At 35.7% G+C, this 14,006-nt stretch overlaps 1 protein-coding gene across 2 annotated transcripts in view; it reads right to left on the reverse strand.

Annotated features, from left to right (window-relative positions):
* LCORL (ligand dependent nuclear receptor corepressor like) overlaps positions 1 to 14,006 on the reverse strand; it is a 108,324-nt gene that overhangs the window by 42,283 nt on the left and 52,035 nt on the right. The gene's annotated exons all lie outside the window — the stretch shown is intronic.

Raw genomic sequence — 14,006 nt, forward strand, 5'->3', positions numbered from 1 at the left:
CAAGAGGAGGACAGGTCCCATTCATCCTTAGCACTGAATGGGTGAAATACATTAGCAGTATTTAAATAAAATGTATTTTATATAAAATTGTGAGCTTGGATGTTTTGTAGTTAAAAAAAAAAAAAGTGTCTTCAACTGAAGAAAAAAAAAATGTAAAAGACTGTCATAATATACTTTATAATATTGATCAATGAGTTCAGTGCTCTGTTATTGGTTTAGTATGAGAATATCCAGAACAGACTCTTAAAATTGCAAAAATGGGGTGTATTGCAAACACAAATCCCGCTGGTTACCTTTAAGAAGAGTTATTGTTTTGTTCATTTTTCATTTGAGTTGTGATTCAATCTCCTATTAACGATTTACATATTAGCTCAATCATGAGATTGCCATGGCAATTACACAATATAATGAGAGGGGCTTTGGAATGCCTCCCTCAGCAGGTGTGCCCGCCAACCCCCCTCACCCTCCATTTCGTCCTCTGCAAACATGTGTCCACAGAGAAAATATGGAACTGTCTGGCTCTCACTCAGATCCGGTTACACAACTTGTGCTTATAGAGACCCTCTCATATTATTATTATTAATGCAGAATGCATATGTGAATTTTTCAACATCTAAGGAGTTATCAATCTGCACAGCGCTGTTCTTTTTCTTTGTGTCCATGTTTTTGTGATAAGCACTAGACCCTAAGAACTAGCTGCAGTGGGATTGTTTACTCGTGTATATATAAATTAACAGCTAATTATTTAACTATAATATCAGGACCTAATGACATTACCTGATACAGATTTTAGTTGTATTTATTTTTATTCAAGAATAATTTCTTTATTGTTCATAAATTTCAATTTCCACACAAGCGCCAGAGCATTTTCTGTTTGTTTCTATTGTTCCTCCTGTCTGCGTGGGGTATTTTGTATGTTTTAACGAAAGATTGAATAAAAGGGATACCTATTGGCAATCATTTAAGCAGGGTCGCTCTATTGAACCTCAGACAAGCAAGATATATTGAGATTATTTATAAAATTAGAGGACCTCTTGAAAATTGAAATGCGGCACTGGTGGGACAGTGTCTCTCCCCAGAAGTACATTGAGTCTAACCGAATACCAAGAGGCCTAAAAATTCAGTAATCACTTTCTATTATTGATAACCCTGGATTCCTTGTTAAGTGAAAAAAATCTTAGATTGTTGATCCATGTCACTGATGAGATTATTAATTGGATATCACGATGGTAAGGTTAAACCATGGCAGAAATAGAGTCCGTTAAGAAGGAGCTGGAAACCTTTAAAGAATTTTAGGAAGCGGGATCACGCAAATCAATAAAAGGGTTAAAAGATTCGAACAGAAATTAGTTAGAAAACAAATCAGATATGTTTGAGAGAAATAAGAAGGACTATGCCCTAGATAGAGAGAAAACATATAATAAAAAGGGACACCCATGTTGAGAAGTGATACAATGAATATTTCTAGAAGAAGGACCTTTGATAGAGCCTCCCTCCCTTAATAGATCTAGGACCAGTAGATCTATAGGAGAATATAGACCTAAAGAGGATTTTTCTAGAAAAAGAGGTCTCCATCTCCTTGTAAACGGTTGGCTAAGAGTAAAAAAGTAGATTATACTCATAGGGATAAGGACGAATTTCAGTCTAAAGGAGATACATCTAAACATTATGAGGTTGACCATTTGAATAAGAATGATTTTTGGGGAGGAAACCGGTTCGGGACCCAGTAAGACAAGAACCCGTTCAAGAGTTTATACCCCACAACCCCGAAAAGATTAACAAATTCAGAGGAAAGAGGATGAGGGAAGCAGCCTACAGGAGAATGAAACTAGGATAGACCATAAAGGTGTTTTTAACATCTCTAGCCAGGAACTTGGTGCGAGCCAATTGAGACTTATCTAGAGGCTTGAATTTTGCCCTAAGTAAAGAGCCTAATCTATTTGATTTATATTTGGAGCTGAATAATTATATTCGGAACTTATGTAGGAAAAGGTATTTCGCTTCAAAGAAACTTAGGAATTTAGATAATTCAGCGTTCCCAATTATCTTAGACAGTAAAGACTTTGAAAGTCTAAATATCATGGAAAATCTTTGGGATGAGAATAAACACCCTTGAAGATGCCCATAAAATATTGTTTGATATCAAGGGTGATGGAATTTACAGTAGGTCTGATGAGGATCATAAGGGAGGTGTTTAAACCTAAACCTTTTATTCCCGTTAAGAGCCAGCAATATCCATATTCTATAATAAGACCTTGGATGATTTTATGAGACTAAGTGGTACTAAGAAGAAGGGACACAGTATTCATATTAGGTCTAGGGACAGGGAGGACTCCAACTTGGGGTAAGTGTAACCCTAACACAATAGAAAGGGAGTCCTTCGGGGATTTGCAGGCTAATTCAGCATTGGTTATCAAACAAGCAGATATGAGAGGTGGGGTGGTAATGGATAGAGATGCATATATTAATGAAGCTTTGTCTCAAGTGGGAGACAGTCTTTTACGATTCTCTGGAAAGTGATAAAACTTACAAATGGAGCTCAAAGGACTTCTTGAGAACGAATTGTTGGAGGGGGCGATATCCAGGGAGGAATTTTGTTTTTTGCACACAGAGCACCCTATTGTTGCCATTTTCTATCACCTCCCAAAAATACACAAATCATTAGTTGCACCACCTGGGCGTCCCATTATTTTGAAAGTGGGATCTTTGACTTTGAATCTCTCTTTTTTTTTATGGATCATTTGCAGGGTCATGTCTCCCATTTGAGATCATATATTAAGGATACATTACATATATTAAAACTTTTGGAGACAGTAGAATGGAAGGAAGGATATGGTTTCTTAATATGCTAGACATGCAGGCATTATATACAAATATTCCTCATGAAGGAGAAGTGAAAGCTACCCAAACGTTCCTGGAAAAAGATAAATATCTTGGACGGGAGATGTGATTTTATTCTTAAAATCGATACTTTTTATTTTGACCCATAATTATTTCTTATTTGAAAATACATTTTATTTACAGGTCCTTGGAATGGTGATGGGGACAGGTTTGCACCAAGTTTCATAAATCTTTACATTGCCCTATTTGAAGATCAATACATTTGGAATGGTCCTTTCGGTGAAAACCTAGTCCTGTACGGCCGTTTCATTGATGACCTTTTTACGATTTGGAATGGGGGTGTGGAGTTAGCACTTGATTTTGTTTCATTTTTGAACACATACTCAAATCTTAAATTTACACATATTTTTGATTTTCACATTTTAACTTCTTGGATATCCCCATCTCTATTTGTGATAATCAAATAACAACATCTAATCCAGTGTACCGGTGGATATGTGTAATTTTTTACACTATAGGAGTGGTCACTATATCCCATGGATCAATAATATTCCTAAGGGCCAATCAAGAAGATTGAGACGCAACTGTTCGACCGATGTAGATTTTTTTAGAACAGACCAGGACAATGTTGGATAAATTTAAGAACATGGGATATCTAGAATAGTTGATAAAAGAAGCTGAAGCTTTTGTCCTGACTCTAGATCGCAAAAAAATTTTGAATGAGGGAGAAAAGATAAATATAAAAGGTATGGAAGACAAGCCTTTGCTTATTTCTACCTACACCACAAAATCCCGTCAAATTAGAGGTATCATCAATAGGAATTTTGATATTTTGAAATAGGATAATGTACATGCTTAGGTCCCTTAGTACGAGAGACCCACTGTTATTTTTAAAAAGAACCTAGATCATAAAAGAGTTCTATCCCCCAGTACATTGAAATCGGAAAAAAAACAACTCCTGGTGATTCTGGGTTTATAATAAGGCCCAATGGTTGCTTTTGTTGTAACAAATCATTCTATTACTTGAAAACGCATTTTGAACAGGTCTAAAGGAATCAAATCTAGTTCACAGTGGGTAGAATTTCCAATTAAGGGCTTCATTAATTGTGATACCGCTGACATCGTTTATGTTCTCAAATGTAGTTGTAAACTACAATACGTAGGTAGAACCTCTAGATCCCTTAAGACCCGGTTTCGGGAGGACTGGAGGAATATATTGAACAATGTATTGCTATAGTGTGTCTAGGCATTTTTCTCCTGTACATAGAGGTAATTCTGAAGGCTTAACATCAGTAGTAGTAGAATTTATAGGTAACACGATCAGGAGGGGAGACAGGATTACCAAATTATGTCATCAAATAGTCTTGGATTCTTGGTACTCTTTGTCCTATGGGACTCAATGAGGCCTTGGATCACAATTGCTTAAAACAGACATACAATCTTTGAGGAACTATTATTTTACTAATTGCATGCGTATTTGTTTATTATTTTTTGGTTTTTTTGTATTGTTTGAAATTTTGTGAATGTGCGATATTCATTCCAGTAGTTATATTGTCCTTTTCAAGATGTGATGAGGTTAGTTTACTTCTTTTAAATTATCTAATCGATGAAATAAATGAAAGGCTCATCTCTGGCATATGGTATTCTAAATAATATAATGTATTTATTCATATAGATAGATGGTCTCTTACAATATAGATGGCATATTACACTATTTTTAATTTTTTATTTTATTTTGTACATGATTGTAGAGTGTGCTATGTGACGAGCTGTGCCTGTAATATTAGTAATATATTTGCTCAACTAACTTTGATTAACTAATTGACACCTGGTGGTCTGACTAATTAGTAGGATGTCATTCTTTCAAGTCCTTATATACGGACCACCTACTGATTAGAATCAGCTTTGAAAAAGTCTTGATGGTGCAAGACGAAACTGGACAAATCATGTTACAATGCAAGGGGTGCACAGTAGTTTATTATTTTGCACATAAGTTATATACTGGCTGCTTTTTCACGTAGCACACAAATAATTGATAGCTGTATTTTTACAGTGAAATTCAAAGTTGATCTAGGACATGCGCTACCCAAACTATTAATCTGTCCCCACTTCTTAAATTTACCTCCCTCTCCAATGCAACATGGTTTTGCCAAGGTGCAAAGTTACTCCATTTTTTGCATTGCTCTCCTTAATGTCTCAGGCCCGATCGGCTTCTATTTTGACCCTGGTAAGATGTATCTGTCTCTTATTTATATTGGGAATGTTATTGTATCAAGGAGTGGAAAGGAAAGACATAATTTGCACTACCTGATCTGGATTGTTTTCGACACTAAGGACCTTACTTTCTCCATTGAACTTTTAACAAGTGGGATCTGTATTTGAGCACATAACATCGAATAAAGTTTTGTTTTTTTCCCTAATAAGAGTGTTCCTGAGATTCCTCAGGAGACCACGTTTATATTAAGGTTTCTTATGGATTGTGTTGGATATATTTGAATTATATTGCTGAACGTTGCAGCCTTTTATATTTTACATTCTATTTTATGCACTGTTATATGCTTAGTAGCATGTATATGTTTTGTATGTCGATTAAATACATGTTTTTAATATAGAGACCCTCTCTTATATTATTAATGCAGACTGTGTGAATTTTTCAACATCTGAGCAGTTATTCTGTACAGCGCTGTTTTTCTTTGTGTGTCCATGTTTTTGTGATTAGGGTGAGCAATAGGCCCTAAAACGAGCTGCAGTGGGATTAACTCTAATATATAAATTAACAGATATTAATTTAACTATATTATATCAGGACCTATTGACATTACCTGATACAGTTTTCAGTTGTATTTATTTTTATTCAAGAATAACTTCTTTATCGTTCATGAATTTCAATTTCCTCACCAGAGAGTTGTTTTTTGCCTTTGAAAAAGTTACACTTGTGCTTGAGCATAAAACAATGCTCCATTGTTTATTTAAAAAAATTTCTGGCAGTGGCAGCCATAAAAATCTCCCCTATAAATATTACAGAAGGAATCTTCGTTTTATTTTATAATTAATTTTTATATTAAGCTCAATGTTGTAACAAGAGGGTCATATGTTTGTGTGTTACAGGATTTAGAGCAGGAGATGCTAGTGTAGTTTTTGATAAAGAAATGGAAAGCACAGTCCATTGAATTGAAGGATAAACAGAGCTAGGATACCATACAAACTTGCAAATTTAGCAAACATGCAAGAAACTTGCAGATAACTGCATAAGGCTTGTAAAATGTTAGCGATACCAACTTATACAGTTCAATCATACTATACTTAACCAATCATATCACACTACAGAGACTTTTGAGATTTGCAAAGAAAGACTTATTTTCACTTCTAAGGAGCTAAAAGAAATATATTATTCAGAGTTCAATACATCAACCAAGGTGTATGATGACTTCATCATGCAGTGCCTGTTATATTCTATTGTGTTATGACACGGAAATATATAAGTTTCATGAAAGGTATTATTCAAATTTGAATACAGATACAGTTCCAGTCTCTAAAACAGTTTGGCGAGCCAGCCAGGAGAGAGCATTTGCGAACTGGGCAAAACATAGTAAGCATTTAAACTGCATTGATGTAGTCGGAGCCAAAAAGAGTGCATATCTTCTGAAAGTCACTGGAACTTCTGAAGTGGAAGTATACATAATATATCTAAATATTTTTTTAAAGGGTGTTGAAGTATATATTAATAATTCATTTTTGTACACTACACAGTTGCAATGCGGTTAATATGCAATGCAATTATAGCAACATTTAGATATGTTTAACGCATTTTCTATATTTTACTATACAAAATGTAGTGAAGAGGCTAATTAAATAATTAAATTGCATCAAGTTTGGCATCATTCTGTTCGCACTTGCATGAGTATTGCACGGTATTATTTATGTAGCATTCACACATTGCGAATACTAGTTATAAATATCACTTTTCATACATACACCACATAGCAAGTCCAGAGATTTTATAAAAGAACCGGTTTATACAGGTCTAGAGGCAGGAGCCTGAGGAAGGACACCTGGCCATTTCAAGGAACAATGACCAGAGAACCAACAAAAAGGTACTTAGAGTTCTTGGGAGGTCATGACTCATCAATCTATGAATGTGGACCTTAATACTGTAACTATCTTTGTGATGTCAATGCTTTTTACAACTGTACATTGTATAAGTTGTTCACCTCTGGCTTTGGAAACCAGAGTGTTCTAATTGAAGCTTGTCTTCGTGCCAATAGAGCAAGCGTATGTATGCCAAAGCTTGACTTCTAAAATCTAGCAAATAAAACCTGTGTGCTTTTCAACCAGAGCGATTGCATCAAAGAATCTTTATTGCATACATAATATATACGGATGCAACAAGGGCAACTCTCCTAATTAACGTAAGGAACCTTCACCGTCAAGTAAAATTGCGCCCAATATACTTGATAATCAGCTTTAGGAAAAAAAAAAAGTTTACTTTAAAACAAAGTTAAAATAGAGTGATCTGTCTGAGAGCACTATATAAATCTTTCATTATAAAGGGTTTTTGAAACTGGATAATGAAATAGGCTGTAAGAAACAAGGAAGGCATTTCTTTGCAAGATACAAGTTATTCCCTAAACTGGTAAAATGGACAAAATCAGACGAGATTAAACAGTAGTTCTTTGTAAATTGATGATTACTTTTGACATTAACAAACTAGTGATATTAGCAAAAAAAAAAAAGCAAAAAGTATAATGATTTAGAGCATTGGTTACAAGAGAACATTATTGAAAACTTGTTATTAAACCTGGGGGAAGAGAAAAAAAAGTTTGTTTTGTATTTGAAAAATTTAAAGTAAAAGTACAAGTATTTATACAAAATGTTAGTTTAATATTTTTACACTTGAGAAATACAAGATTGAGAAAATTTGACCAGTAGAAATTTATTTGTTAAGTTTCTCTCTTCACAACCATCTTTGTTAGTCTCAGATTTCTAATCACAGTAAAGTTATTTTACAGAAAGCTAGAGGCCGTTTGCTTTGGGCTGCTAGCTATGGATTGTGTATGGAGATTTTCCAACTGACTGTCACAGAAGGTATCTCGCTGTCAGAAGTCTGTTTCTTGCTGAAAAAGTTTACATAAAAAAAAATAAAAAAAAGTGGACTGAAGTACTGATCCATACTATTGGCATTGGAGATCTTAATCTTAGTCCCCAAGAGACTGATTCAAACAGTATATTGTGAAGCTAGGGATTTACTTAATAGCGTAGTTAAAATTTACAAGGAACACATGCAGGATAGTGTATAAAAGGACGCGAGAGTTTGATGACTAATTGGTAACCACCGACCCCTTCACCTTGATATAATTTACTTAGGTAAGGATGAGCGATCATACAGCACGTTGCAGAGAGGATGGAGGCAGTCACTGGGAGTATAAGTTAATAGATAGAGGCACAACTGTATCCATCACAAAACAGGCTTTTCACTCACCTCAAAGTCAAGTCACTTTGATTGCAATTGATGGGTTATAGTCTGAAGCAAAACTGAGCGGTCTTGTTAACTTGAGATGAAAATGTCCAGAGTGGGAAGAGGCGAAGGAAAGAAATCTTAGTTGTATATTTTTTGTGTAATACTAAAATACACACACATATAGACACACACACACACACACACACTTAAATTGGAGCAGATGTGATCTATTCCTTGGAGAAAGATTTCACTGGGAGAAGATTGTGGCAAGACTCCATTCACATAGGTGTTTGGCGATTTAGGAATAGTTGCATTTTTATTTTACTTAACTCTGTTTTATACATGTTTATTCAGAGAAAGTGCTATTGTTTATCTACATTTTTGTTGTATATTTGATTTTTAAGTGTCGCAATAGTTTTCTGGTAATTGGGCAGTATTCTTTTTGAGCACTGAAAGAAGTATAGCTCAGTTATTGTTTACACTTCTATGTCCATGTTGGATCTTTTGAATCTAGCACTTGGGAGTGTTTGAAGCTCTCGCTTTTTCTAACACTATTCTTTTCTTTAAAAGGCTCCATGACAACTATAAACTATAGGTAGCTTCCTTTTCCTGGTTAGATAGAGACAGGTAAAAAAAACATGCCCCAAATGGTGTAAGATGGCGCCTACTCTTACCCTGTGTCTTTGAGTGACTTCCCAAGCTTACGTCTGAAAAATATAAACATTATACGAAGGGTGTTGAATGGGTGGGAAATTGGGCTGCCACGTAGTCTCTTGAAGAAAAGCAATTAATCTGTTCTTTACTCCTTTTGACTCCATGGCAGTCATAACTATGGGATGTACCAAAGCTATACAAAAGGGAGGGCCGGACAATAGGCAAACTCTGCTTCCAAATAAATAGTTAATTGCCTAAGAACATCTCTTCTAAACCATGCTTCTGAGGTGGAAAGGATATCCAGCAGGTAATGACTTGTAAAAGTATGAATAGATAGACCATCTAGCTGCTTCACCAAAACCCGAGCTTTGCTTGCCCAAGATGTTACCATTGCTCAAGTTGAGTAGCCCTGAGGATCTCTGGCACCTTGCACCCATTAATCTTGTAGGTCCGTTTAATAGCTTCTCTTGTCCAGTTGGAGATATTTGCTTGGCGGAAGTATGCCCTCTTTTGGGCCCAGTCATAAGCACAAGAAGCTGTTCTGTCAGAGTCCCTCTGTTCTACACAGATATTTGGAAAATGCTCTCACTACATCCAGCAAATTGATTTTTGGCTCACTATCATAATTTGGATGTTGATGAAAGGAAGGCAGCACGACTTTCAGATTAATATGGAGTCTAGATATTGCCTTCAGCAAAGATGTTGCATAGACTCCCAGTACCAATTTATCAAAGTAGATATTGAGAAAAGGTTCCTTACACTATAGTGCTTGCAACTCACTCTGCGAGCAGATGTGAAAGCTATAAAGAAAACAATTTTTAATGCCATGCACCTCAAGGAGACTTTCTGCAAAGGCTCAAAAGAATCAGACATTAGAGCATTTTAACCAAATAAAAAAGTACCATGTGACTACGGACGGAGGAATCCGCTTACTGCCTAGAATTATCTCATAATAAAATCTTACAAGGCTAACTCTCTGTCCAAGAACACACTCAAAGCTGACACTTGTATCTTAAGAGTGGATACTGCAAGGCTATTTCTGAACCCATCTTTGAGGAATTCCAGCCTGTGTGGAATGGTGGCTACTACTGGATTCAATCTGGAGTCACACCAGGAGACAACATTCTTCCAGATCCTATAATAGATATCTGAAGATTTCAACTTTCTTGTCTGTAATAAAGGTATTGATCACCTGTTCTGACATCCATTGTGTTCTGAGCTGGTTCTGGCTCAATCTCCATGTCATCGAAGCTAGCGTCTCTGGATCTGGACAGAGAATTGACCCTGGCAATAGATGCCACAGCTGTTCTCCAAGTATTTCCCAGGGCACTTGAAAACATGGACAGTGAGGCCAGAATGGAAGAAATGCCATTACTTTTGCCTTTTCCTTTCTGACCTTTCTTAGAATGCAAGTGATCAGTGGAAACAGAGGGAAGACATAACCCCACATCTGGAATGCTCATGGAATTGTCAGAGTATCTGTGACTTCTGCATTTGGATCTCTGTTTGAATGAAACACCTGGGAACCTTTGCATTTTTTCTCACCTACATGACAGCCAGTTGAGAAAGGTCATACCTATCCACTAGTACCTGGAACACTTCGTGGTGGAGAGACCACTTCAGCTGAGGTAATCTGCTACATCATACTGTTCTACTATAAATTAATGCTAAAAGCGGTATCAATTTTTTTTTCTGCCCATGAGATTCTGTCATTTCTATCATCGAGCCTTGAATTTTGGTGCTCCCTTGCTGGTTTATTATACTACCACTATTCCATTGTCTGCGAAAATTCTGAGATACTTTCCTTTCAGATGGAAACGAAAGTGTTGAACAGCTTTCCATAAAGCTCTCATTACAAAGACGTTTAAAAGAAGACCATTCTCAATTCGAGAACAACAATGTCCAATTTATCTCTAAAGAGCAGAGCTCCAGCAAAGAGAAGACTATTCAGGCTATTTTTTCTGATTGAACATCTACTGCCAGAGGGTTCTTCTAGCCACTAGGTGTTGAGGCCAATGGCTAAGAAAACAATGGTATCCGGCAATATTTTGCATAACTATGCCCTTACCTTTTTAACTCTTGCAGAGCACACAAATCATCTTTAGTGACAAATGCCTCCCCTCACACAATCTAGGAGATCTTTATACTGTACTGGTGGCTGCACTGTCACCTTTGTTTGAGAGTTCCATGCTGCATAAAACATTCCATCTACTCCAAATACTCTTTGAATCTTGCAGTCTTCCCTCTCCCCAGGCTGCACACAAGTACAGAGAACTAGTAAGAGAACTAAATTACTAAAAAACAAAAAGTACCCTTTATACTTAGGTACTTACATAATGCGGGTGCTTTTCAGCTGTCTGGGATCCAACTCTGGCTCCATCTGTGAAAAAGAGTGCATGACCACTACTCTTTAGGTAGCAGTCTGATGTTCCACAGGGAGCCAGACCCTCAGCGGCTTGCAGCATTACTGGTGCATCGCTGGAACGTACAAAGAAGGTAAGCCTACCTACAGAAAATAAACATTACCTATGCTAGAGAAAGGAAAAGAAACGGTAGAAGGAGGAGCTACCTTAGATACCATCGGAATGGATATTTTGTTACTTGTCTCTATCTACAAAGAGAAAGGAAGCTACTAAACAGTTATGGCTGCCATATAGTCCAAATGAGACAAAAAAAAATGTTTCAATATGTGGGTATTATCGTGAGATAAACTGAAACCATTTAAGAACACGAGAGCAGTTTAGATTATGTTTGTCAAGCATTAAATGTAGTTTTAAAAATGAACATCGACAAGGTTCAATTGATGGAACAAGGTTCAATTGATGGAGTCACATGAGAATTGCATGTACACACTGGACAGTCACATTACTGGCTTTCTTTAGTTTACAGACAACACATATCCTGAATTAAGTTGAAGAGCATACAGATAATATAAATAATGGCTATGGTGACAGAGTGGCCAATTTCTAACATATCCTAGTTTTGTGGTTTTAGCCATAAATGATAGATGATTGTTGTTAACCGATATTGTGCTACAAAATGATACAGGGATATTAAATGTAATCAGATGGTGTGAAGGTATTTTAGGTTCTGGATCTATAGTTATATTTATGTGACTATGGGTCACACAGGTGTGTATAAGTCACTTGAAATATTAACCCTTTCAAAATATGTATTATAAATTTGATAAAATGTATATTATAGGACCATGTCAATGGGGGAAAAAAAATGGTTTAAAATCTGTTTTATTACGAGAAAAATGTAAAAAATTAAACCTTATTAAAACATTTAAATATAAACAGATCAGTTAATATGGAAATGTGTGTTTTCCCAAATGGGGTTGCTTGAAATGATTGGATCTGAATATGGAACCTATTCTGAAACCTGTTAAGAAGCATTAATGAGTTATTAGGAATTTAAGATTGCATGTGCCCCATCACCCTTAATCTGCTAGAATGGTAGACTACATAAACTGGATATTTAAAAACAGAATGGGGGAGGGGAGGGGGGATTGTATACTAATTGAGAAAATCATCTGTCATTCTGGAGACTTTGGCGTAAGTACAATGAGTGGAAAACAAAAGACTGCACACGTTGATTAATATGAACATATTAAACATGTGTTTTGTTTAATGGGAATTGATGCTGCCATTTGTTATTGCAGTATGTGATGACACAGTTGAATGTGAAATTGTATGCCAAGTGAATAAAAAAAAAATGCATTCTGGGTATTTAAAATCCATGTTTCGGAGCACTCATGAGACATTGAACTGCTTTGATTTAGGATCAATTGCAGATGTGTCATCATTTCAAGTGCTTCCAAAAAGAATGCAAGGAAGGGGGGGGTATGATGGTGGAAGGGAACATGTATTTTGTTTTCTATTGTTCTTACTGTTTGGTTAAATTATGTGGTGCTGTTAAAACACAATTTTATGATTTTAATTGTTGTACATTAGAAATTGTAATTACTGAGAAAAATAGGGGCATCAATTGTTTCTGATTATGATAAAATGTGACAAACAAAAATGAAATAAAGGTTGTGATTTTAGAGCTGTGAGCAATTATATACTTTACAACTCTTAAGACTTTTGTAAACTTCACAAAGTCCAGGGAAGATAGAACAGAAAAACATTTAGGTAATCTGCAGATGTGTCATTCCTCACTAAGATATTTTCTTTTTAATAAGATTCAGATCCTACCTAAAAATGTATTACAATATTTGTGGTAGGAAAGCGTATGCTTGGATTCCCCTGCATGTTGGAGGAGTGTATTGCTATTACTGGGGTTTCTTAGTTCCTGCAACTAGAATGTTAGAGGTTATTATGGTGAAACTATGTTATTTTACAAACGTAATACTTTAAAGCTAATGTTTTAGGTAAAATAGTGGAGACTACTTTTCTTTAAATTAAGAGACCAAACAGATAAGAAAAACTATTCTTCAAAAATAGTATGGCTTTGGATTTTGTCATAGCAAGTCAGGGTGGAGCATGTGCTTTAATTATACAAGAGTGCCATTCCCTTATTGCTAATCTATGTAAAATTACGAAAGAACAGGAAAACTAGCGCAGACCTCCTGATCCTTGGTGGTTTTCTTGGCTTAGATCTGTTGGTCATCAAATACTGTTTGGAATTTTTCTTTGTGTAGCTATGATGGCTTGCACTCGATCACATTTTTCAAATGTGTTTGCCAAACTCTAAGCGATGTTATTGTAGAAATTAGATGCTTCAAAAGTCTAAAATTGGTAAAATGTTACAGAATGGACCCCTTTTTTTTTTTTATTAAGTCAGTAGAATGTTTGTAACAAGATTTATAAGAGTGTTTCTAGGTGTATTGTATAGGTGTGGGAATTTAGAGGAGACAGGAGTTGTTTGTGATCGTAAAATAAATGGAACAAATAGTCTATTGAATTAAAGAATAAACAGATTAAGGATTCCATAAAAACTCGCAAAATGAGCAAACATGCAATCAACTTGCAGATAATTGCTCAAGGCTTGTACAATGTTAGAAATAATTACTTATCATACCACACCACAGTGAGTGTGGAGATTTGCA

This window comes from Mixophyes fleayi, chromosome 1, assembly GCF_038048845.1.
Source record: "Mixophyes fleayi isolate aMixFle1 chromosome 1, aMixFle1.hap1, whole genome shotgun sequence".
Lineage (NCBI taxonomy): Eukaryota > Metazoa > Chordata > Amphibia > Anura > Limnodynastidae > Mixophyes > Mixophyes fleayi.